The following is a 27,275-nucleotide window of genomic DNA, read 5'->3' on the forward strand; positions in this document are numbered from 1 at the left end:
ATCCCTTCCATCCACCACATTGCCCTCTTGACGAAGAACCTGAAGCACTTACCGGCGAACCTATCCGAAACACCATTTTTTCGCTCATTTCTAGAGTATCTCGTCATGATTATATATTACATCAAATTTTAGATTTTATTTATCCGCTCGTCCGAACCGACAATCACCCCGGTGTAATAGAAGAAGTCAACGAGCTTCGCGCTCGGGTAGTGGCTTTGGAGAATATGGTGCAGAGATTACAAACACCAGCAGCAGCATCAGCAGCATAACCAGTACTACCATCATCAACGCCAACAGTACCATTACCACCTCCAACCACAACCGCGTCGTAAACCTCAACTTCATAATATGTCCCACGAGCATCAATGTCATACGCACCATAGATACCAAGGAGTACCAACAACAATAACTGATGAAGTATTAATTCATAACTTCATTGGAGAAACATTCCGCGGCGATTATGTAATCTCTAAAGTCTTAGAGATTATATAATCTAGCCCTAACCATAAATCAGTTAAGCGAACCAAAAATGATAGAAGGAAGAGTAGAAACCCTGACAAAAATGGTGTGTGATTAACAAGCTAAACTTGCTTTACCAACAGCATCAACAGTACCTTCAGCGTTACTAGCATCGTCAGTAAAGTCAACATCCGAATCAACAACACCAATAACATCACAAACTCCGTCAGTTTAAGAATCACTGTGGACATCATTACGAATCAATAACGTGTATATTGTATCAACGAGTTATGAAGAATTAACTCATTCCCTCTGAAGAAATTTTATGTATATTATATATATATATATATATATATATATATATATTGAAATAAATCTTTCCGTGCTAAGCTATTGTGTGTGAATCTTAACTACTCGGTTAATTCATATTACAAATATGCAATAATGTACGTCCTTCTGCCGCAACTTAACCAGCGTTAACTACAATCTCTGTCGCAATTCAACAAATTCCAATTCATAATAAATCAAGTATATATTTGATTTTACACTTTCATCATCGATGTACCCGAAACTTTTCAGATAACATCATTCGTACTTTGCAAAATTTACAAGAATTCCACTAACCGAACATCATACATCAACAAATAACGAAGTATTGATTCATAATTTCAATGTCATTAAAGAATACTGCGTAAAAGTTATGTACTTTTTAAAGCCTTTAGGGATTATTCAATTCTAGTTTCAACCGTAAATCAAATGAGTTTAATTTAACATTAACTCATTAAATCTATGTTACATCTGAAGAAAATATACATATATATATTTTCATAAAGACTGTAATAAAATTCTTGTGTACAAAATATTAATTGTGCAATTTTTTTTAACGGGTAGGTAATACCCGAGAGATATATAAATTCACAATTAATATGTTACATTCTTCAAATCTGATTCAGCAAATCATCCATTATACTCCATACTTTCACAACAATATACATTCTTTTATAGAAATCAAAACAACCATACTCATTCAAAATTTAATTACATATACTGATTTTAAAATCTCAAAATTCAACTCGAGATATGACCAAAATCATCACTCTTAGATCCTTACATCTTTCACAAGCTATATTTTGACTTCAAAACTGTGTTAGAACATCAAATGTATGTTAACGATTACAATCTGTGTGCAAACCCTTCGAAAATTTCTGAAGACACTTCGAATGATGAGCAATCGAAATGATGATCCAACCACATGTTACCCACAGTTATGTACCCGAAAAACTCTTGAAACCAAAGTAAAAGTTTAAACAACGTATCCGCGTCAGATTCTTTGGCATTTATTAGCAAAAATAACTTTGCGACTCCTATTCAAAGTAGCCAGTTTTGTCACAGCTCCAGCAAGTCAACTTCGACTTTTCAGTCAGACTAACCTTATTATAAACTTGAGATATACACCATCGTTACCAGGGAACCTTTTACGTTCCACCACATTATTAGCAGATGTACCAACAACTTCATTACCCTTTGACTTTAGCCTCTCCAAAAAGTCATTATAATTATTCATTGAAACCCCATCATTTACTCATTCGCATCTTGTAATGAGAATTGCCATACGAATCATTAGGAATTAGCAATCAGTATTTTAAAATCTCGCAGCATGTCTACGCTAACAATTATATGTGTATATATAACGTCTATCTTCTGGACTTAATTTGAATGTGAAGTTTCTGAAAAACACTCCGAACTACGAATTGGTTCTCCGAAAATGGAAAAAATGCTGATGAAGCAGCAAAAACTATAAACGACTTTAAACGGTAAAAGCTGGATGATAATGATGAAGTGTTCTGGCAAAGCGCAGAAAAAGAGAAGTTTTGGAACTGGAAAACGGATTGAGCAAAGTATGAAGGAGGCTGTGGACAAATTACAAAGACTGAACTTGACTTCAAAGGATCCAAATGATTCAGTACATGCTGAAGTCATTAATGAATACCTTGCTCCTGACTCTAAACCCCTGCGAACAATATTCTTCATCATCCTCTGATATTAGAAATTCTAAAATATCATCATATCTTTCATTATAAATATCCTCCATATTTCTGAAGATATTTTCTTAATTTTTCTTATTTGAAATCATTAACCTCTTCGCGCTATCTGTATTACATCATAAAAGAAACTATTTTAGTTTCTAAATTCTGAAACATTCAAGTTTAAAATAGGAATATTTTGAAGTAGTGTTGAGAACTGAAGCATGAATTAGTATAATATAATGACACTTGATCAATGTGATTATATTACAGTAAGTCATGCTGAGTTTCTAACTGGAACGTGATGATTCACATATCATAACATCATCATGTGCCATGTTATACAACTCTTGTATTCTATTTAACCTCTAAAATATCAAGAAAATATTTCTTGATGATTCGGCTTTTTCCAAGGTATTTTAGTAATTTGACAAGTCAAGATCGTGCCATCACAATTTCCTTCCTAAAATATTAACAATGTTCATTCCGAAATTCATATCTGTGAATTCTGGACCATTACAAGAGGTGCTTAATCGCAAGAAGAAGAAACGAAAGGACAAAACTGCGAAATAGAAATTGGGGTATAAATTGAAGCAAATAAAAGAGAGCATTAACTGTGAATGATAATGATTATAGAAGACAGAAGCAGAGACTTTGAAATATAAGGGAACATATAAAGCCCAACGATAAACCAGAAATTATAAACCATATATATCGATGCATATAGCAATATAAAGACACGGGAGAACTAGAAACACTATAAACCCAAGAGTATAGTAGAAGTAAATAGATTCTTCTGGCGGTAGATGAAAAAGAAGAATGACCGATATGAAAGTTAGAAGTATATCGAGAATCAGAACTGGATGGAGCATATTGATGAATACTTTAAAATATGAGTTGAGGGAGAAAGAATAGAAGGTGATGAAACATGACTAGGAACTTAGAAATCAACAGATTTAACTCACACAATGGCGGAATAAGTGAATCAAACCCTCTAGTGAATAGGTTAAGTTTTTTTTTGATTAATTTAGTCAAACCACAACTGAATCAAGTGTGATTAGATCAACACCTAGAGCTATTATTCACCACTTGGGTGATTTGGACTGAGAGAGAATCGGAGGAGCTCACTAGATCTGAGTGTGTGTAACAAATGAGAGGCTTAACCTAAAATGAAGAACATAAGACTTTATATACCCCTGCTGTTGACTCACCCATACGATTCATTCATCACACGTACGAGTTGGCTTCATCAGCCGTACGGGTGATCATTCACTCGTGTCTTCTCATTTAGGTTGTAATTGTGACTTAGCTCAGCATCAACCGTGCGTATGAGCCTGTCAGCAGTACTAGTGAGGCTTCACTCGTACGTCTGACTAAGTCTAACATAGTTAAACATCTAAATCTCGTTCCTGCAGTTCCTGTAACCACATACAAACACGGATAGGATAATAACGAGCAATCATGGTGGCCTGTAAACTGTTGTACCTGCAATGGACGTGGGTAGATGTCTAGGGATTTGCATAAAATGCATCAACAGAAGGTGTGAGTTGTAAGGAAATGAAGGAGGTGAATTTATAAGAAAATCTCCGACAGAACAATTAAAATGGACGATCGCATTTAAAGCGGATCCTAATTCCCTTGATTACCGGAGAGTCAAATCTTATTAAAAAGATTTTCTTCAAATCCCTTGAAATCTGGGAATCAATCATATCTACGTCAAATGATAAGATGAATCTACACTTACTCATTTCACTCTTCTATGTTAGCTTCATTCGTACTCTTCATATAAATGGATTGTTTATCCAAATTATTCGCTGATGATAAAACTCTAATTTTCAGCCCGTATGCATCATGAAAACATACTTATTATCATTCACGACCTTTCCACTCAAATTTCGGGACGAAATTTCTTTAACGGGTAGGTACTGTGACAACCCAGAAATTTCAAACCAAATTTAAACTTTAATCTTTATATGTTTCCGACACGATAAGCAATATTTGTTGTAGTGACCCGAACTTTTCCATGTTTATATATATTAATAGAGATTGATATTTACATGATTAAATGTTTCCAACATGTTAAGCAATCAAACTTGTTAAGACTTGATTAATTGAAATAGGTTTCATATAGACAATTGACCACCCAAGTTGACCGGTGATTCACGAACGTTAAAACTTGTAAAAACTATATGATGACATATATATGGTTATATATATAGTTAACATGATATTATGATATGTAAAAATATCATTAATTATATTAACAATGAACTACATATGTAAAAACAAGACTACTAACTTAATGATTTTGAAACGAGACATATATGTAACGATTATCGTTGTAACGACATTTAATGTATATATATCATATTAAGAGATATTCGTACATCATAATATCATGATAATATAATAATTTAAAATCTCTTTTGATATTATAAACATTGGGTTAACAACATTTAACAAGATCGTTAACCTAAAGGTTTCAAAACAACATTTACATGTAATGACTAACGATGACTTAACGACTCAGTTAAAATGTATATACATGTAGTGTTTTAATATGTATTCATACACTTTTGAAAGACTTCAAGACACTTATCAAAATACTTCTACTTAACAAAAATGCTTACAATTACATCCTCGTTCAGTTTCATCAACAATTCTACTCGTATGCACCTGTATTCGTACTCGTACAATACATAGCTTTTAGATGTATGTACTATTGGTATATACACTCCAATGATCAGCTCTTAGCAGCCCATGTGAGTCACCTAACACATGTGGGAACCATCATTTGGCAACTAGCATGAAATATCTCATAAAATTACAAAAATATGAGTAATCATTCATGACTTATTTACATGAAAACAAACTTACATATCCTTTATATCTAATCCATACACCAACGACCAAAAACACCTACAAACACTTTCATTCTTCAATTTTCTTCATCTAATTGATCTCTCTCAAGTTCTATCTTCAAGTTCTAAGTGTTCTTCATAAATTCCAAAAGTTCTTGTTTCATAAAATCAAGAATACTTTCAAGATTGCTAGCTCACTTCCAATCTTGTAAGGTGATCATCCAACCTCAAGAAATATTTGTTTCTTACAGTAGGTTATCATTCTAATACAAGGTAATAATCATATTCAAACTTTGGTTCAATTTCTATAACTATAACAATCTTATTTCAAGTGATGATCTTACTTGAACTTGTTTTCGTGTCATGATTTTGCTTCAAGAACTTTGAGCCATCCAAGGATCCATTGAAGCTAGATCCATTTTTCTCTTTTCCAGTAGGTTCATCCAAGGAACTTAAGGTAGTAATGATGTTCATAACATCATTCGATTCATACATATAAAGCTATCTTATTCGAAGGTTTAAACTTGTAATCACTAAAACATAGTTTAGTTAATTCTAAACTTGTTCGCAAACAAAAGTTAATCCTTCTAACTTGACTTTTAAAATTAACTACACACATGTTCTATATCTATATGATATGCTAACTTAATGATTTAAAACCTGGAAACACGAAAAACACCGTAAAACCGGATTTACGCCGTCGTAGTAACACCGCGGGCTGTTTTGGGTTAGTTAATTAAAAACTATGATAAACTTTGATTTAAAAGTTGTTATTCTGAGAAAATGATTTTTATTATGAACATGAAACTATATCCAAAAATTATGGTTAAACTCAAAGTGGAAGTATGTTTTCTAAAATGGTCATCTAGACGTCGTTCTTTCGACTGAAATGACTACCTTTACAAAAACGACTTGTAACTTATTTTTCCGACTATAAACCTATACTTTTTCTGTTTAGATTCATAAAATAGAGTTCAATATGAAACCATAGCAATTTGATTCACTCAAAACGGATTTAAAATGAAGAAGTTATGGGTAAAACAAGATTGGATAATTTTTCTCATTTTAGCTACGTGAAAATTGGTAACAAATCTATTCCAACCATAACTTAATCAACTTGTATTGTATATTATGTAATCTTGAGATACCATAGACACTTATACAATGTTTCGACCTATCATGTCGACACATCTATATATATTTCGGAACAACCATAGACACTCTATATGTGAATGTTGGAGTTAGCTATACAGGGTTGAGGTTGATTCCAAAATATATATAGTTTGAGTTGTGATCAATACTGAGATACGTATACACTGGGTCGTGGATTGATTCAAGATAATATTTATCGATTTATTTCTGTACATCTAACTGTGGACAACTAGTTGTAGGTTACTAACGAGGACAGCTGACTTAATAAACTTAAAACATCAAAATATATTAAAAGTGTTGTAAATATATTTTGAACATACTTTGATATATATGTATATATTGTTATAGGTTCGTGAATCAACCAGTGGCCAAGTCTTACTTCCCGACGAAGTAAAAATCTGTGAAAGTGAGTTATAGTCCCACTTTTAAAATCTAATATTTTTGGGATGAGAATACATGCAGGTTTTATAAATGATTTACAAAATAGACACAAGTACGTGAAACTACATTCTATGGTTGAATTATTGAAATCGAATATGCCCCTTTTTATTAAGTCTGGTAATCTAAGAATTAGGGAACAGACACCCTAATTGACGCGAATCCTAAAGATAGATCTATCGGGCCCAACAAGCCCCATCCAAAGTACCGGATGCTTTAGTACTTCGAAATTTATATCATATCCGAAGGGTGTCCCGGAATGATGGGGATATTCTTATATATGCATTTTGTTAATGTCGGTTACCAGGTGTTCACCATATGAATGATTTTTATCTCTATGTATGGGATGTGTATTGAAATATGAAATCTTGTGGTCTATTATTATGATTTGATATATATAGGTTAAACCTATAACTCACCAACATTTTTGTTGACGTTTTAAGCATGTTTATTCTCAGGTGATTATTAAGAGCTTCCGCTGTCGCATACTTAAATAAGGACGAGATTTGGAGTCCATGCTTGTATGATATTATGTAAAAACTGCATTCAAGAAACTTATTTTGTTGTAACATATTTGTATTGTAAACCATTATGTAATGGTCGTGTGTAAACAGGATATTTTAGATTATCATTATTTGATAATCTACGTAAAGCTTTTTAAACCTTTATTGATGAAATAAAGGTTATGGTTTGTTTTAAAATGAATGCAGTCTTTGAAAAACGTCTCATATAGAGGTCAAAACCTCGCAACGAAATCAATTAATATGGAACGTTTTTAATCAATAAGAACGGGACATTTCAGTTGGTATCCGAGCGTTGGTCTTAGAGAACCAGAATTTTGCATTAGTGTGTCTTATCGAGTTTATTAGGATGCATTAGTGAGTCTGGACTTCGACCGTGTTTAGTTGAAAAATGATTGCTTAACAAATTTTGTTGGAAACTATATATTTTTAACATGTGAATACTATGTGATATATTAATCTCTTAACGCGTTTGATATTATGTGATAGATGTCTACCTCTAGAACAAGTCCCATTGACTCACCTAATAATAATGAAGAGTCAAATGTAAATTGGAATGATTCGTGGACTGATTCACAAGTTCCCGAAGAGGAACCGGAAGAAGAGTCGGAACCGGAAGAAGAATCGGAACCGGAAGAAGAATCGGAACCGGATGAAGAAATAGAACCGGTGGAGGAAATAATAAAACGGTTAAGTAAAAGAAAATCCTCAACCAACCGACCAAGGTTAATTATGGTCAATGGTGTTTCCGCCAAGGAAGCAAAATATTGGGAGGATTACCAATTCTCCGATGAATCGAATTCCGACGAGAATTCCGATGATGTTATAGAAATTACCCCAACTGAATTTAAAAAGGCAAAAGAAAATAATAAGGGAAAGGGCATAAAAATAGAGAAATCTAATTCCAACCCCGATGAACTTTATATGTATCGTCAACCCCCGAAGTCCTTAAGTTGTAACAATGACCCGGGAACCTCTAAACCACCAGGTTTTTCTAAACCAATGTGGAAAATTACGGCTCGTATTAGGGGAACATCATATATCCCTAGAAACCTGGCAAAACGAACCAAAACCGAAGAAGAAGAAACGAGCGAGTCGGAATAAGATAATTTTATTCGTGTTGTGTAATATATGTAATATAGTGTGCTTATGCTTTATGATATATGTAAAAATTGCTTGTATTAATAAGTATTTTTTTATGAATCTAACTCTTGTCTATTTTACAGTATAAAAACACAAAATGGATAGACAACCCAATATTTTAAGAGACCTACCCGGAGACATGATTGATGAAATCTTGTCTAGAGTCGGTCAGAATTCCTCGGCACAACTATTTAAGGCGAGATCAGTTTGTAAGACATTCGAAGAACGTTCCAAGAATGTCTTGGTTTATAAGAGACTTTCGTTTGAAAGATGGGGAATATCACATTAGGAAACCCATAAGTTACGATGTGTTTACTTTGACACATATATTGCGGGGAACCCAAATGCTATTTTACGCAACGGGTTAAGAAATTATTTTGACTCAATATATCCGAATATTGGACTTCGTGATTTAGAAAAAGCGGCTAACATGCAACATAAAGAAGCATGTTATGCTTACGGATTAGTAATGTTCGCTTCTCACCAAAGTGAGAACAAGAACATCGGGCTACAACTATTAAACAAAACGTTTCCATAAGTGACGGAGTCGGTAATTGGGGTAAGAAATGAGGTTTTTAGATTGTTACGGGACTGTTGGACATTACGTAACCCTCGTCCCTTTGACGACGTTACAACACGCTGTCTTATCAACGGCCATAACGGTTATGTTCCACAAGACCAAGGATGGGAAGTAATCCTAGTAAAACCAGAATGCATGACTTGTTTCTGGACGTATGAATTACGTGTCTTTATTGCCTTTGCTGAACGACTTGTGTACTAGCTAGAATTATCTTCACAACTATCTTGTATCAAAGTTATTGTGTGCTATATTTCATGCTTTATGTAAAATAAGCGGTATTGTAAGTTTGTAAAATATTGTATAAAAGTTTGAACGCGAAATATTATTATAATCAGTTTTTCATATAGAATTGTAGTAGTTGAATTGTATATTAGCTACTAAGTATGAACTTAACGGGTAGGTACTACCCGAATTTAAACTTATAAAATGCTAATATGAAGAAAAAGCTTTTATAAATGAGTTCATATTATGCTACGAAATACTATTAACTACTCTTAATATTCTGTATGATTAACTTGTTCCATTTGACTATTTTGAAGGAAATGGCACCGACTACTCGACACACCGTGAATATGAATGAAGAGGAATTCCGTACTTTTCTAGCTTCAAACATAGCCGCAGTACAGGCTGCGCTACATACCAACAATAACCTTGGATCTAGCAGTACAGGAAATCGTGTAGGATGCACCTATAAAGAATTCACTGCCTGCAAACCTTTGGAATTTGATGGAACCGAAGGACCGATTGGATTGAAACGATGGACCGAGAAGGTCGAATCGGTGTTTGCCATAAGTAAGTGTACTGAAGAGGACAAAGTGAAGTACGCTACGCATACCTTCACAGGTTCTGCGTTAACATGGTGGAATACCTATCTAGAGCAAGTGGGACAAGACGATGCGTACACACTACCGTGGTCAGCATTCAAGCACTTGATGAACGAGAAGTACCGTCCCAGAACCGAGGTCAATAAGCTCAAGACAGAACTTAGAGGGTTACGAACCCAAGGATTTGATATTACCACGTACGAAAGACGATTCACAGAATTGTGCCTATTGTGTCCGGGAGCATTCGAAGATGAGGAAGAGAAGATCGACGCGTTTGTGAAAGGATTACCGGAAAGAATCCAAGAAGATATAAGTTCACACGAGCCCGCCTCCATACAACAGGCATGTAGAATGGCTCACAAACTAGTGAACCAGATTGAAGAAAGAATTAAAGAACAGACACTGAAGAGGCCAATCTGAAGCAAGTCAAAAGAAAGTGGGAGGAAAACGGTGATAAGAATCACCAATACAACAACAACAGCAATTACAACAATAATCGCAACAATTATCCCAACAATCGCAACATCAATCGCAACTACAACAAACGGCCCAACAACAACAACAACAACAACAACAACAACAACAACAACAACAACAACAGTAACTACAACAATCATCCCAACAACAATAATAACCGCAACAACAACAACAATCAGAAGCAGCTATGCCAAAGGTGTGAAAAGAATCACTCGGGGTTCTGCACCAAATTTTGCAACAAGTGTAAAAGAAATGGTCATAGCGCGGCGAAGTGTGAGGTCTACGGACCAGGGGTTAATAGAACGAAAGGAACAAATGGTGTCGGAACGAGTAATGGCAGAGCAAGTAGTGTCGGAGCAAGTTATGCCAATGTAGTTTGTTATAAATGTGGAAAACCGGGCCACATTATTAGAAATTGCCCGAACCAGGAGAACACGAATGGACAAGGCCGCGGAAGAGTTTTCAATATTAATGCGGCAGAGGCACAAGAAGACCCGGAGCTTGTTACGGGTACGTTTCTTATTGACAATAAATCTGCTTACGTTTTATTTGATTCGGGTGCGGATAGAAGCTATATGAGTAGAGATTTTTGTGCTAAATTAAGTTGTCCATTGACGCCTTTGGATAGTAAATTTTTACTCGAATTAGCAAATGGTAAATTAATTTCAGTAGATAATATATGTCGGAATCGAGAAATTAAACTGGTTAGCGAAACATTTAAGATTGACTTGATACCAGTAGAGTTAGGGAGTTTTGATGTGATAATCGGTATGGACTGGTTGAAAGAAGTGAAAGCAGAGATCGTTTGTTACAAAAATGCAATTCGCATTATACGAGAAAAAGGAAAACCCTTAATGGTGTACGGAGAAAAGGGCAACACGAAGCTACATCTTATTAGTAATTTGAAGGCACAAAAACTAATAAGAAAAGGTTGCTATGCTATTCTAGCACACGTCGAGAAAGTACAAACTGAAGAAAAGAGCATCAATGATGTTCCCGTCGCAAAAGAATTTCCCGATGTATTTCCGAAAGAATTACCGGGACTACCCCCACATCGATCCGTTGAATTTCAAATAGATCTTGTACCAGGAGCTGCACCAATAGCTCGTGCTCCTTACAGACTCGCACCCAGCGAGATGAAAGAACTGCAAAGCCAATTACAAGAACTTTTAGAGCGTGGTTTCATTCGACCAAGCACATCACCGTGGGGAGCTCCTGTTTTGTTTGTCAAGAAGAAAGATGGTACATTCAGGTTGTGTATCGACTACCGAGAGTTGAACAAACTTACCATCAAGAACCGCTACCCACTACCGAGAATCGACGACTTATTTGATTAACTACAAGGCTCGTCTGTTTATTCAAAGATTGACTTACGTTCCGGGTATCATCAAATGCGGGTGAAAGAAGATGATATTCCAAAGACTGCTTTCAGAACACGTTACGGTCATTATGAGTTTATGGTCATGCTGTTTGGTTTAACTAATGCACCAGCTGTGTTCATGGACCTTATGAACCGAGTGTGTGGACCATACCTTGACAAGTTTGTCATTGTTTTCATTGATGACATACTTATTTACTCAAAGAATGACCAAGAACACGGTGAACATTTGAGAAAGGTGTTAAAAGTATTGAGGAAGGAAGAATTGTATGCTAAGTTTTCAAAGTGTGCATTTTGGTTGGAAGAAGTTCAATTCCTCGGTCACATAGTGAACAAAGAAGGTATTAAGGTGGATCCGGCAAAGATAGAAACTGTTGAAAAGTGGGAAACCCCGAAAACTCCGAAACACATACGCCAGTTTTTAGGACTAGCTGGTTACTACAGAAGGTTCATCCAAGACTTTTCCAGAATAGCAAAACCCTTGACTGCATTAACGCATAAAGGGAAGAAATTTGAATGGAATGATGAACAAGAGAAAGCGTTTCAGTTATTGAAGAAAAAGCTAACTACGGCACCTATATTGTCATTGCCTGAAGGGAATGATGATTTTGTGATTTATTGTGACGCATCAAATCAAGGTCTCGGTTGTGTATTAATGCAACGAACGAAGGTGATTGCTTATGCGTCTAGACAATTGTGTAACGCTACGCTATTTTTAATCATTGTAAGTTATGTTCAACCTTTTTAATTTAATGTCTCGTTGCTATGTTATTATTATGCTTATTTAAGACGAAGTAATCATGATGTTGGGCTAAAATACTAAAATTGGGTAATTGGGCTTTGTACCATAATTGGGGTTTGGATAAAAGAACGACACTTGTGGAAATTAGACTATGGGCTATTAATGGGCTTTATATTTGTTTAACTAAATGATTGTTTGTTAATGTTAATATAAAGATTTACAATTGGGCGTCCCTATAAATTACCATATACACTCGATCGGAAACGATGGGCGGGGTATTTATATGTACGAATAATTGTTCATTTAACCGGACACGGGAATGGATTAATAGCCACTATAATAATTAAAACAGGGGTGAAATTATATACAAGGACACTTGGTATAATTGATAACAAAGTATTAAAACCTTGGGTTACACTCAGTCGACATCCTGGTGTAATTATTAAACAAAGTATTAAAATCTTGTTACAGTTTAAGTCCCCAATTAGTTGGAATATTTAACTTCGGGTATAAGGATAATTTGACGAGGACACTCGCACTTTATATTTATGACTGATGGACTGTTATGGACAAAAACCAGACGGACATATTAAATAATCCAGGACAAAGGACAATTAACCCATGGGCATAAAACTAAAATCAACACGTCAAACATCATGATTACGGGAGTTTAAATAAGCATAATTCTTTTATTTCGTATTTAATTTCCTTTATTTTATATTTAATTGCACTTCTAATTATCGCATTTTTATTGTTATTGTATTTAATTGCACTTTTAATTATTGTACTTTTTAATTATCGCAAGTTTATTTTATCGCATTTTTATTAATCGCAATTTCATTATCGTTATTTACTTTACGCTTTAAATTAAGTCTTGTATTTATTTATTATTTTACATTTGGTTTTTACTGCGACTAAAGTTTTAAAATCGACAAACCGGTCATTAAACGGTAAAAACCCCCCTTTATAATAATAATATTACTTATATATATATTTGTATTTTTATAAAAGTAAACTAATATAGCGTTAAGCTTTGTTTAAAGATTTCCCTGTGGAACAAATCGGACTTACTAAAAACTACACTACTGTACGATTAGGTACACTGCCTATAAGTGTTGTAGCAAGGTTTAAGTATATCCATTCTATAAATAAATAAATATCTTGTGTAAAATTGTATCGTATTTAATAGTATTTCTTGTAAACTTTAATAGTATTTTATACCCTCTACTCAAACGATCAAGTATTTTTGGCGCCGCTGCCGGGGATAACTCTTAAACGCCGGAAGCGCAACGCTAATATATAAAATAAAAAAAAACCGAAAAAATAAAAATTTTTAATATATATAAATCTCTTTTTAAGATATTTTTAAATTTATAAAGAAGTTCTATTTTTATTTAAGTTTTTAATTATAAGTTTTTATTATACATTATAAAACAGAAAAATATAAAAACAGAAAATAAAAAAAATAAAAAAATAAAAACGCGTCGATTTTTAAATAAGCTGTCAATTGAATTTCTGAACCCCGCGACTCGCGGAGGTTTGTTGCTTGGAATAGCGCGACTCGCGGAGCTTTTCTGACAGGCGACAAAACCCTAAATTAGCATTAATTACGGGTGATTATTATTATTATTATTATTATTAACCCTAGTTTTTATTATTATTATTATAATTAGTTTTATTTTTAATTTTACTTTTTATTTATTTTATATTTTAGTTAATTTAGTTTAATTAATTTGTAAAATTAGTAGTTTTAATAAATAAATAATATAAAAATAATATTTTTATAAAAATTGTAATTTTTACAACTTTTTGTATATTTTTATATTTTGTCCCTTTTTAATCATTTTAGCGTAATATTTGTATTTTTAGCTCATATTTAGTTTTAAACTTAGTTTTTGCCATAGTTATTTTAACTTCTAGATTTTTAGGCTTTGCCGTAGAATTCCTTAAGTGCTTTTTCTTTAGACTAAGATTTAGGTGCTTTAGAATTTTGCGACGCCTTTTTAAGTTTTAGCTTCTTTTTAAGTTATTTCCATTTGGGATTTAGTTTTTCCTGTAAGCTTTAATATTTTTAGACGACTTTTACCTATGTATCAATTATCATTCCAATTAGTAATCTCAATTTGCGATTATAATTTTAAGTTAGTTGTAGTAATAAGGTTAGGTTAGTCAAGTATTTTTAAGTTTTATAAGTTTCTTTTATTTTTCCGTCACCTTTTATTTTTCAACCATTTTCCTTTTTCGACCTTTTTCGACGAACTCTTTTTCTTTCTTATTTCTCGCTATTCTAGTTTTAGGACATAGATTTTTATTCTACTTCTTATCTAAATTTCTTAAAATTACGAAAATTTATTTTAAGTGGTTAAATTGATAGACATCAAAATTTTCTGGTTCGTAGTAATAGTTAGATTTGTACGTGGACTGGGTTATTGGAGCCAAACAGTCCTCAATTATATTGAGACCAAACGAATCCTGCCCCTCTGCTGTATCTTTTGGCTATTCGAAACGTGGGCAAAATCAGAAAAGTCTATTGATTGGATAACTTATTATAATTTTTCTTTCCTTTTAAAAACTAATAGGATATTCAGTGAATGCACCGAGCAAGACGTTCACCACCTTTTGTACGTTCACCACCTGTAACTAGATCAAGACATTTAGCAAATATTACCGCCGTTGATTTTTCTTTAGAATCGTCATCCAGTCGACCAAGTACTTCAGTTCAAATTTCCGATAATCCATTTTTTGAACCCGACCTCACAATTGAGAATCCGGAGAATATTCAGGAACGATTCGTAGATCCTGAACCACTAAACTTTCCTCCGGAACCACCAATCATTCAAACAGAGATTGTTGAGGAACGAACCATTAAATCAGAATCCTCTAGTGATTCCGATTCAACAAGTTCAATTATGGAGAATCTGGAACCTTTAAGTATGGAAGACCGAATGAGAGCTAAACGCACTGGCCAAGGTCACGCAATTACTCATCCAGACATTAATGCGCCAGATTATGAAATCAAAGGACAAATTCTACACATGGTGACTAATCAATGCCAATTTAGTGGTGCGCCGAAGGAAGATCCAAATGAACATTTACGTACCTTTAATAGGATCTGCACACTATTTAAAATCCGAGAAGTGGAAGATGAACAGATATATCTCATGTTATTTCCCTGGACTTAAAAGGGAGAAGCCAAAGATTGGTTGGAATCATTACCTGAAGGGGCGATTGATACATGGGACGTTTTAGTTGACAAATTTCTTAAACAATTCTTTCCTGCATCTAAAGCCGTAAGACTTTAAGCAGAAATTGTTACGTTCACACAGAAACTGAATGAAACTCTATATGAGGCATGGACTAGATATGGAAAGTTATTAAGAGGATGTCCGCAACATGGTTTAGACACCTGTCAAATAGTACAAATATTTTACCAAGGATGCGACATCACTATAAGGAAAGACATAGATATAGCAGCTGGTGGTTCTATTATCAAGAAAACCGAAACTGATGCTTACAAAATTATTGATAACACTGCTTCCCACTCACATGAGTGGCACCATGAAAAAGATATCGTTAGATCATCTAAAGCAGCTAGAGCCGATTCTAGCCATGACTTAGATTCCATTTCCGCAAAGATAGATGCTGTGGAGAGACGAATGGAAAAGATGACTAAAGATATTCACTCAATACGAATTAGTTGTGAGCAGTGTGGAGGACCACATTTGACAAAAGATTGTCTCAGTATTGAATTAACAATGGAACAAAGAGAGAATATTTCATACATAAACCAAAGGCCTGGAAATAATTATCAGAATAATTATCAACCGCCAAGACCGATTTACAATCAAAACCAGAATTATAACAGAAATATTCCATACAACAACCAACAAGGTCCTAGCAATCAACAAGTATCCAATAATACTTACAATCAGCAAAGACCTAATTTTCAAAACAAACCACCACAACAAACCGATGATAAAAAGCCGAATTTAGAAGATATGATGACGAAGCTAGTTGAAACTCAAACGCAGTTTTTCACATCTCAGAAACAAACTAATGAACAAAATGCTCAAGCATTTAGAAATCAACAAGCTTCTATTCAAAACTTGGAACAAGAAGTAAGTAACCTAGCAAGGTTAATAGGTGAAAGAAAACCGGGAAGTCTACCTAGTGATACAAATGCTAACCCCTGGAATGAAATAGCTAAAGCCATTACCACAAGAAGTGGTACAACACTTAAACCACCTGAAATACCTGTAACTTCTGATGAAGCTATTCCTACTCCACAAGAACCACAACCTGATCAAGATAAGAAAAAAGAACTGGTAGTTGAAAAGGTTAATGAAGATAACACAGTTAAGGCTAAACCTTATGTTAAACCATACCAACCACCACTTCCTTACCCGAGTAAAATGAAGAAAGAGAAACTTGAAGCCGAGCAATCCAAATTCTTGGATATGTTTAAACAGATAAATGTAAATCTTCCTTTCATTGACGTGATTTCAGGAATGCCTAGATATGCTAAATTCTTGAAAGATCTAATCTCAAATAGAAAGAAAATGGAAGAACTCTCAGCTGTTACTATGAATGCTAATTGTTCAGCAGTGCTGTTGAATAAGATACCAGAAAAACTATCTGATCCAGGAAGTTTCACAATTCCATATTTTCTGGGTAGTCTTAGTTCAATAGAAGCATTGGCAGACTTAGGTGCTAGTATAAATCTAATGCCGTATTCACTATACACTAAACTAGACCTTGGAGAATTGAAACCAACAAGAATAAGCATACAACTAGCCGATAGATCAATTAAATATCCTAGAGGGATAATGGAGAACATGCTAGTTAAAGTTGGTACTTTAGTATTTCCAGTAGATTTTGTTGTTTTGGACATGGAAGAAGATTCTCAAGTTCCTCTCATGTTAGGAAGACCATTCTTAAACACGGCTAAAGCAATGATAGATGTGTTCGGTAAGAAATTGACCCTAAGTATAGAGGATGAGAGTGTTACCTTTTCAGTTGATAGAGCAATGCAACAACCACAATCTGCAGATGATATATGTTATTATATTCAAACTATAGATGCACATGCAGAATTATTAGAAGAATTTCCAGAATTACAAGGAACAGGAGAATGTTCTTTAGGAGAAGGTAATGAACCAATTGATGAAGCTGAAATGTTAGCTACACTTATAGCTAATGGATATGAACCAACAACAGAAGAAATTCAAATGCTAAAAGAAGAAGACAGATATCGATACAAATCATCGATAGAAGAACCTCCAAAATTAGAGTTAAAGCCACTTCTAAACCATTTGGAATACGCTTATTTACATGGTGAATCTGAATTACCTGTAATAATATCGTCTTCTCTTACTGAAAATGAGAAATCACAACTCATTTCTGTGTTGAAAGCTCATAAACCAGCCATTGCATGGAAGATTCATGATATTAAAGGAATAAGTCCTTCGTATTGCACACATAAAATCCTTATGGAAGAAGGTCATAAAACGTATGTGCAACGCCAACAAAGACTAAATCCTAATATGCAAGATGTAGTTAAGAAAGAGATTATTAAACTGCTAGATGCAGGTCTAATTTATCCAATCTCTGATAGTCCATGGGTAAGCCCAGTTCAATGCGTGCCTAAGAAGGGTGGCATGACTGTCATTACAAATGAGAAAAATGAGCTTATTCCTACTAGGACTGTAACATGATGGCGTGTATGTATTGATTATAGAAAATTAAATGACGCCACCAGAAAAGATCACTTTCCCTTACCTTTCATAGATCAAATGTTGGAAAGATTAGCCGAAAATAGTTACTATTGTTTTCTAGATGGATTTTCCGGATATTTTCAAATTCCAATAGCATCCGAAGATCAAGAGAAAACCACATTCACGTGCCCTTATGGTACTTTTGCTTACAAACGCATGCCATTTGGACTTTGCAACGCCCCTGCAACCTTTCAAAGGTGTATGATGGCGATTTTTCATGACATGATAGAAGAATGCATGGAAGTTTTCATGGATGACTTTTCAGTCTTCGGTGATACATTTGAATTATGTCTAGTTAATCTGGAATGAATGCTTATTAGATGCGAACAATCAAATCTAGTTCTTAATTGGGAGAAATGCCATTTCATGGTTAAAGAAGGCATCGTTCTTGGACATAAAATTTCAAAAGAAGGAATTGAAGTGGATAGAGCTAAAGTAGATGTAATTGCTAAATTTCCACATCCCACCAATGTTAGAGGAGTTAGGAGTTTTCTAGGGCATGCCGGTTTTTACCGACGTTTCATAAAAGATTTTTCAAAAATTGCCACTCCTATGAATAAACTCCTAGAAAAGGATGCTCCATTCATCTTTTCAGATGAGTGTATCAAATCTTTTAATATTCTTAAAGAGAAACTCACTAATGCGCCGATCATGATAACACCAAATTGGAATCTACCATTTGAACTAATGTGCGATGCAAGTGATTTTGCAATGGGAGCCGTTTTAGGACAAAGGATTGAAAAACGATTTCAACCTATATATTATGCTAGTAAGACGTTACAAGGAGCACAAACGAACTATACCACTACTGAAAAAGAACTCCTTGCTATTGTCTTTGCTTTTGACAAATTTCGATCATATCTCGTTCTAGCAAAAACGGTGGTCTATACCGACCATTCTGCTCTTAGATACCTATTTTCAAAACAAGATGCTAAACTAAGATTAATTCGTTGGATCTTACTCTTACAAGAGTTTGATATTGAAATTCGAGATAAAAGAGGAGCAGAAAATCTCGCCGCTGATCATCTTTCTCGTCTTGAAAATCCCGAATTAGAAGTTCTAAATGAATCGGCCATACAAGACAACTTTCCTGATGAATATCTATTGAAGATAGATTATAAAGAAATTCCATGGTTTGCAGACTATGCAACCTACTTAGTTTGTGGATTCCTTGAAAAAGGATTATCGTACCAAAGACGAAAGAAATTCTTCAGTGATATAAAACACTATTTTTGGGAAGATCCACATCTGTTTAAAAGTTGTCCCGATGGAATAATACGCCGATGTGTATTTGGAAATGAAGCCAGTAAAATATTAAACCATTGTCACATAGGACCAACAGGAGGGCTATGGGCCTCAACTAACAGCAAGAAAAGTTTATGATGCTGGATTCTATTGGCCTACAATTTACAAAGACGCACACCTTCTTTGCAAATCCTGTGATGCTTGTAAAAGGGCCGAAAAAATAAGTCAACGTGATGAAATGCCACAAAATGTCATCCAAGTATGTGAAGTATTTGACATTTGGGGTATTGACTTTATGAGTCCATTTCCAAAATCTCATAATAATCTATATATACTCGTAGCCATTGATTATGTATCTAAATGGGCGGAAGCACAAGCTCTCCCAACTAACGATGCACGAGTTGTAGTCAACTTTTTAAAACGTCTTTTTGCAAGGTTTGGAACACTGAAAGCTTTAATAAGTGATCGGGGTACTCATTTCTGTAATAATCAACTTGAGAAAGTTCTTAAAAGATATGGAGTAACTCATAAAATCTCCACCGCATATCATCCACAAACAAGTGGAAAAGTTGAAAATACAAATCGAGCTTTAAAACGTATTCTAGAGAAAACCGTAGGATCAAATCTGAAGGAATGGTCCATTAAATTGGAGGATGCACTCTGGGCTTTTAGAACAGCCTACAAAACTCCAATTGGAACCACACCTTTTAGACTTGTTTATGGAAAAGCATGTCATCTTCCAGTAGAAATTGAACACAAAGCATTTTGGGCTTTGAAGACATGTAATCTTGATTTACATGAAGCCGGACGTTTACGATTAAGTCAACTAAACGAATTAGAAGAATTAAGGCATGAAGCATACGAAAATTCGTTAATCTATAAAGAAAGAACGAAAAAATGGCATGATAAAAGAATCAGAAGTTCAAAAGAATTTAAGGAAGGAGATAGAGTTCTTCTTTTCAATTCACGATTCAAGCTATTTCCTGGAAAATTGAAATCAAGATGGTTTGGACCATTCATAGTCAAAAGAGTTTTTCTATACGGAACGATAGAATTAATAAATTCAAATGGGATTGAATTTAAAGTTAATGGTCACAGAGTTAAACATTACATACATGGTCCGATGGAAGTCGACAACGAAGTTAATCACAATTTCGACACCACAGCTAACTAAGTGTGGAGAGAATCAAGTCTTTAAAGGATAATATGTATTTCTGTTAGAGTTAGATTGTATATTTTCGTGTAGTTCTCGAAAATGGAATCCGAATGGTCTTTCCCTAGCAAACCCTAAAGAACTAGTCTTCTCCCCCCATTCTGAATTTTTATTTTTTTAGGTTTTTACAAAATGAAGACTGCCTGTGAACTAAACCATGGTCTAATGCTACACGCTTTGATCACTAAACGTAATAATGACACACTTCCGAGTGAAATAGTATCAGTAATCAGAGAAAGAATGGACGGAGTTAGAAAAGAATCCAGATGCGAAGATAATAAGTTACAATTTGGTAAAGGAAAATCAAAATCCGCAGTGAAAAGAAGAGCACGACACCTAGAAAGATGTCACAAATGCGGAAAATGGTCACATGGAGGTAAATGTTCAAATAATCAAACCTATTCAAACACCGAATTTGTTACTTTATGCAGAGACGGACCGTTCATATGTTTAGAAGAAAAGACACTGAATGCTCGAGGTTACGCCTATGTAGCTATGGAAAACCAATTAAACCGACTATCTTATGAATGGGATAGATCATATAACTAAGAAATCTATTTCACAGGTAAGTCTGTACAGTTTTTATTTTATTTTATTTTTAACCTTTTGATAATAAACGCTAATTTGTTCGCTAAAAAGTATTAAATTGGTATTGAATAAAATTAGGTTTGGCGACCGAAATTATTGATATCATTCAAAAATTTATTACATCACTGCGAAATTTAACGTTTATTCTTAAGGTATAAATATCTTTAATCAATCAACCCAAAATATTTCAAAAATTCGTCATGAGTTAAATTAGGTCTTGGAACCGAAATTACTTTACCGAAAAGAGGGGCGCATATTTTTGATAATATTTGATTGATTAAAGTGGGATAAAAAGCCAAAAAGATTTTTAATTTTATTTTTACCATATTTTTAAAATTAATATTTAAATCTTAAATTAATATTGTAAACTTTGTAAAAACAATATATTTAAAATTGTAAATATTTGAAAAATTAATATAAGTTTGGTGTGAATTTATAATATGAATTTTTAAATTAAGTTTGGTGTAATTTTTTAATTTTTAAAAATATGAATTTTTAATTTTATGCATTTCAAGTTGTAAGTTTGGTGTGAATTTTTAATATTAATTTTGAATTTATATTTAAATTGTGTGAATTTAAAAACAAAAATTTACTTTATCTCATTAAGTTAAAAATATGATTTTTAAAATTCGTCGTAAGTTGAAGACTAGGTCTTTAAACCGAAATTGCTTTACCCGAGGGAGGGACGAGAACTTTTATTATCATTATTTTTAATCTTATTGAATTAAAGTATGCCAAAAACATTAAAAAACCCAAAAATCTTAGCTTTTAAAACAATCGCTACAAAAAGACAAATTTTAAAATTTTGTCGAAGGACGGACTAGGACATCGATCCGAAACGACCTCGTCCTAAATAACAAGGGAAACAAAATTTTAAAATTAATTACTTAATTGTTTTAATTAATATAAGATGTAAAAAAAAAAAAAGCAAACTCCGCGACTCGCGGAGTTTGAAGCCTTAAACACCGCGACTCGCGGAGGGATGAAATTACAGAAAAAAATAAAATAGCCGAACTGATCAGTCCCAACACACCACACCAAAAATACTGGAAAAAAACACTGCGAAAAACTCGAAAAAATCGAAAAAAAACCCCCAAAATCACAATTTTTAACCGTTAATCATCAAATCTTTTACTAAAATCATGTTGAGAAGGATGCTATCAAGGAATTACTCAAGTAAAACGGTAAATTTCTACACCTAAACACCATTTAATCCGAAAATTAGTGTTCTTGAGCAATTTTTCCCCAATTTGATTTTGATGCTTTTTAGTGTAATTATGCTTAAATTGTTATTGTATTATGCTTGTATAACCTAGATTGATGCTATTTAACATGATTAGAAGCTTTAAACTTTAAATTTTGAGTAATCTAGGGTTTGTGTTCTTGAGCAAATTTGGGGCTTTTTGATATAAACAGGTTATGGCCGATTTTTGTCATGAATTGTTGCTAAATTAAGTAGTGTAACATGTTTAGGTAGTTAAATGATCCAAACTTTGAGCCTAAACATGATTTTGAGAATTAAAGTGGACTTTTTCAAGTCTAAAATTCATGAACTTGATTTTTGAGAGATAATGCCATTTGAAACTTGTTTAATTGCTAGTAATGATTATTTTGACATGTTATTTGAGTTGAATGCTTATGAACTTGGCGAACATTTTCGTATATGCTTATTTGAAAAAGTGTAGATTTGATGAAAATATGAAAATAAGCTTAACTTTGATATAAATTGATCATGTCATTGTAATTATTTTGATTGATGATTTTGCTGACACTAATGCATATTTGGATGCACAAAAATTGTGTTTGATGTGTTTTGCAGACTAAAAGGGGTGAATCTTCATCCCAAGCTCACAATGCTCCTGCTGAGAATGCGGAACAACAGGAGGTGGATAACTACTACAAGCAAGATATACCTCATCCGGTCATGACATTTTCTGATATGCACTTGGAAGAGTTGCACCCGAACCTGAGATTTGACAGACTTTGGATAGATTATCCAAAATACCAAAGGGGTTTGCATACTCTTCATTCCAAAGTTGTTGAGGTACCGAGGGTCATAGAATGGGGACCCTTAGAAGCTATAGAATTGGCCGGGCCAATTAGAGAATTACTTGTACAGAGGTATGGTAATTCTACTTTTAATGACTGGGTACGTTTATTCACCATGCGTAGACCTGTATATAAAGTATGGTGTGAAGAATTGTTGTGTAGTATAGAATTGAATGATCGGGTAGCTAGTTTAACCGATCAATCTTTTATTAGATTTTTGTTAGGAGGTTCGATGCGCCACATGTCTTTACTAGACATGGCTCAGGCTTTACGTATATATACGCCCGAGGAGTTAGCATATGCCGATTGTAGAGGGTTGATACTAAATGGTAGAAAGATAGATGAAAATTTTGATACACACGGTGTGTGGAGTCAAATGACAAGCCATCACCGATTCAAAGGGGGGAATTACTCTTATTTGGATATAGATAGAGCTGAATTAAGAGTGATTCATAGGTTTTTAGCTAATTCAATTACACAAAGAGGTAAGAACAAGGAAAAGGTAAATGAACAGGATTTGTTTTACCATATGTGTATTCGAGACCCACAAAGCGCTGTAAGTATACCTTATTGTGTGGGTTATTATTTATCAGCTATGGTTAGGGGGATGAGACCGCATAGCATAATAGGAGGTGGTATTTTTATTACTTTGATTGGTGAATATCTCGGTGTGGATATAAGTCGGGGGGGATTATTAGAGGAAGAACCAGAACCAGAACCCCGCGATACTATAGGTTTAAATGTATACCATGTTGCGAAAGTTTTGAAAAGGCGAAATAACGCCGCAGTACCATACCATGGTAGACATCCACAGGTTGAGAGAAACCAACAGCAAGGTAATGTAGGAGGGGGAAATGAGATGCAAGAAATGTAAAGGTTTATAGCTTCACAGGAGTACGAAAATGCTAGACAGAGAGCATTTGAAGATTGGCAAGTTCATCAGAACCAAATCATAGCTCATTGCCAACATATAGGTAGAAACTATATTCCTACACCGAAACCCATCTTCCCTCCCTGGTCTATAGAGATGCAACCACCGTATCCTACGTATAACCCTGCCGAAGCATTCTATAGCACCTACGGTTATGCTTGGAACCCCTATTGGTATCAATATCATCCCTAGTCTACTTAGTTTTTTTTTTATTTTGTAATTTGTAATGTTGATACGTTTAATACTTATGTTAATATTGTAAGAGTTGTTATAATTTTCTAACTTTTATTCTTAGATTTTAATAATTTTTGAATGTGGGGTAATATACCAAACTTCAAAAATATGTATATATGTTTGCAGTTTATCTTATGTACACAACAGGGTAAAACAACGCATTTTCAAAGACTGGCATTAAGTTCAGCAAAAGCAACTAATTTTGACAACAAGATGCAAAATATATGTGAAATAACAACAAGACGGAATGAACAAATGATGTGCACCATTTATCATTCAGCAAGCAAACGCCAATATATTTGGAAACTTTGGTAAAAATTTAATCATTTTCACACAAATCACCCTCAATAATTTAAATTGTTACTGATTTCTTGTAAATGAGGGCATTGCAAGATCTTAAGTGTGGGAAGGGGTTAAATTCTTTCGGATTTTAAAATTTTTATCTTAAACACTTGGTTACCATTAAAAATACTAGTAAAGCAGTAGTTGTATTAGAATCTAGTGCTCTCTGATAATAAAGAACAGCCCTAGTCTTATATACTGACTACCCAATTGTAGTAAAATTTTTCAAAATTTTCAATTAAATGAACTCAAAATCATGTTTATACATATTTATGAACGATAAAACTAGGTTTTAACACCGAAATTATTGTTACCTCAGAAAGGACATAAATTGAGAAACAAACCAAAATGTTAAAATTCATTTAAAATGGAATAGAGGACGATAAAAAGGAAAATAAAAGCCAAGTGTGGGAAAATTTACCAAGTTATTCAAAACATATATCACATATTTTTGTACAAATAACTGAAAATACTTTTGCTTTGGACTAAACTAAAAAGTTTTACCTGATTTACTGTAAGAAAGATGGATCTACACGATGAATCAATTCCATCATTAAAAGGAAGTAAAGTCTTCCGAAAAAGAAACGCGCTTCTTGATTTAGGTCATGAAGTTGTCGTCCAGACCAGCTGTAGGTTGACGAAAAATCTAGAAAAGTCATCACTAAAATCAGCAAGAAATCCACGGACCACAGCATTAAACAGGGTCGCCAAGTGGTCAGATTTATCCTAACCATGAAAAGGATTTATCTCGTAAAATGGGGGGCACCATGCAAATTAGCTTGATAAGACTAATGAATCAGATCCCTAGAAAGGATAATCTCCTTAAAAGATCAAAAATCAGCTTTTAAGCCTGATATAACTCAATCCTTGAGATTGACCTTAAAGATTAATAATTACAAACTCATGGAATTCAATGATATCTAAACTCGAGCTTAAACGAGAAAATATTTTGATCAAAATTATAAACCGATTTGTTTTCTGAAAACCCTATTTTCAATGCGTTCATTACCTTTGAACGTAAAATCCTAGGAATTCACCTGGAATTCATTAGGTCACCTGAACTAAATCGGGTGTCAACCGTAAGAACGGTGGTTGCATAGCATGGTCAAAGACAGGACCTTGTGCCAGACCGAAAAATAATAAGGGTAAGCTTTACTATTGCTCCTACCAAGGATAGTAATTGCGTCCGACACGTTATAGACCATAATTAAAAGCATGTCAGGGGACATTGCCTTAACAATTGCTTATTCAACGCTTTCCTTTACAACCGGACGGTAGTTTACCGAAAGGTAATATACGGGACAAGTAAACTGGACGTGTTGCTTTCCAAATACAAGGTTAGCAAGTGGGTGACACAAAACCGCAAGTTTGGAGCTAAAATTTTCAAATCTGAAACCCACCAAACCCACAAAAATATTTTCCAAACACCAGTAAAGGGTTATTCCGGAAAACTTATCTTGGGTAAAAACTAGATTTAATTTTCAAAAGATCAAATGTTTTCATAAAGATCCAATTTCCTTAATGGATCTAAATTTTTATAGTCATGTGGGACTGTAAACCATATCGTTACTACCATTGTTTATACCGCCGTATAGAAATCACTGATGTACAAAGTGTGAAGAATAAAGAAGTGATTCTAGTATTTCAAGACGATATTGCTTGAGGACAAGCAACGCTCAAGTGTGGGAATATTTGATAATGCTAAAAACGAACATATATTTCATAGCATTATTCCTCAATAAAGACAAACTTTTAGTTGCAATTGTTCTATTTACAAGTGATATTCGTTTAAATAATAAAAGGTGAAGACAAAAGACAGATTCGACGAATTGAAGACGCAAACGACCAAAAAGCTCAAAAGTACAAAATACAATCAAAGCGGTTCCAATTATTGATAAGAAACGTCTCGAAATTACAAGAGTACAAGATTCAAAACGCAAAGTACAAAATATAAAATTGTACGCAAGGACGTTCGAAAATCCGGAACCGGGACCAGAGTCAACTCTCAACGCTCGACGCAACGGACTAAAAATTACAAGGCAACTATGCATATAAATATAATATAATATTTAAATAATTCTTATAATTATTTATATATTATATAAATAAATAAAAACCGTCGGCAAGAGAGACTCCAAAATGGGTGAGCTGTATTTACAAACTCTGCGACTCGCGGAGTTTGAAGGTCAAAAATGCCGCGAGTCGCGGAGCCCCAAGTTTTGAAACTCCCTATAAAAGCAACCAAATTCTGAGCATTTTTTCATCATCATATATCCATCTCTCTATCTATATCGTATATA

This window comes from Rutidosis leptorrhynchoides, chromosome 6 (assembly GCF_046630445.1).
Source record: "Rutidosis leptorrhynchoides isolate AG116_Rl617_1_P2 chromosome 6, CSIRO_AGI_Rlap_v1, whole genome shotgun sequence".
NCBI lineage: Eukaryota > Viridiplantae > Streptophyta > Magnoliopsida > Asterales > Asteraceae > Rutidosis > Rutidosis leptorrhynchoides.